Source organism: Octopus bimaculoides, chromosome 23 (genome assembly GCF_001194135.2).
Source record: "Octopus bimaculoides isolate UCB-OBI-ISO-001 chromosome 23, ASM119413v2, whole genome shotgun sequence".
NCBI classification, from domain to species: domain Eukaryota; kingdom Metazoa; phylum Mollusca; class Cephalopoda; order Octopoda; family Octopodidae; genus Octopus; species Octopus bimaculoides.
The window spans coordinates 24,111,266-24,113,112 of NC_069003.1; positions in this window are offsets into that span (position 1 = coordinate 24,111,266).

Below are 1,847 nucleotides of genomic sequence, written 5' to 3' on the forward strand. Positions count from 1 at the left end.
ATATATATATAATTGAGGGCACAGAGCCTTTTGTGCCTGTATGCTGAAGATAGACGCTAAATCCGTCTAACCACTCCAGATCATTTTTATATCAATTTAAAAAATTGATGTAACGATTGCATTGTTCAATTAAATGGAGCCGCTTGAAACGGTCGTATTGCATCGCTTCTTGATATCCTGTTGCTTATTTTGATTATATTCACATTACTTCGAGCTGTGCGGATAATACCGGACAGACTTGGTGCTTCAACTTAAGTACCTAATTCAACTGAATCTCAATTGTCGCCGTTCTATGTTTTTTAATGTCACACATGCACATTGTTTGTTTTTGATTTTGTTGACTACACAGTACGGTAGGGTCAGTTGGGCACCGTCTCTGAGAAAACCAGCACCATGACGCAATTCACTCTGCCAGAAATGTTGAAATGAGATGCTGTACTGCTTGGCATTCATACCGGAAGCTCCGATACGAACATTTCAGAATGTTTGGGTGTCAATCTGAATTCAGTGTAGAGGATTCAGATAGAGTTGGATGAGTCTAATGGGGATTACAAAGGTACAGCAGCTCGGTAAACTCACTCTGATTGTTCTGATGAGAAAAGAACTCCTAAATTTGCTGGTGAGATCCAGACCATGATTGATAACAATCCCTCCAAGTCAACCAGGTCTATCACCAGGGACATGTGTGGTGTGTGTGTGTGTGTGTGTGTGTGTGTGTGTGCGTGCGCGCACACGCATGTGCATGTGAGTGTATGCGTGTGTGTCTGCATTCATGTATTTAATAGAATAAAATTATAAAAGTATAAAGAAGCAAAAAACTGCTATCAGGTCAGCTTATGACATTTATACATTCATACGTTGACACATCATAAGAGTAGAATTGAATGTTATGGAAGTTTACATCATAAAAGGTCAGTTCAGTTCAGTTAAGGAATGTCCATACTGGTTATGGTAAATTCTAGTATTTTCCCACAAAAATTATACAGTTAAATCCAAAACTGTTCAACGAGAACACCAACATTATGAAGATTCCTCAACCATTTTTCAGTGATCTTTTGCGATTTAAACTTCTCTAACATTCCCTCTTCTCCTAAGTGTATCAAATATGTAGTGAAACTACCTCCCGCCATTAGATACAAATATAAAAATACTCTGATCTGACCTGAAATCACAGTTGATTGCCTGTTTCTATTTTTATTCTATTATGCACATAGTTGCTGAAGTGAAACACTGTCTATATAGCTAAATTTCATTATGCAATATGATATCCCTGCATGTTTTCAGTTGCAGTTTAAGTTGGAGATTTAAGCAGGAAGTCAACCAGAACATTAGTTGTAGGTATCTATAAAATTACGTCATTAGAAACAATATCATCTGATCACCCGAATCATACACACACACACTTATAGATATGTATGTGTGTGTATATATGTATATACATACATTATAATATAAATAGGGGTAGGAGTGGCTGTGTGGTAAGAAGCTTGCTTACCAACCACATGGTTCTGGGTTCATTCCCACTGCATAGCACATTAGGCAAGTGTCTTCTACTATAGCCTCGGGTCAACCAAAGCCTTGTGAGAGGATTTGGTAGACGGAAACTGAAAGAAGCCTGTTGTATATATGTATGTATATATGTGGCTTGTGTGTTTTCTGTACTCTGGTTATTATTATTTTCTTGTCTACGTTTTGTTTGCAATGTCCTGTACCCAGATATGTACCTATATATACAGGTAGACGTAGGTATGCACATACCTGTACGTATATATGCATTTTCTCATTTATTATTTGTGTTATATGTATACATATATATATATATATATATATATATATATATGTGTGTG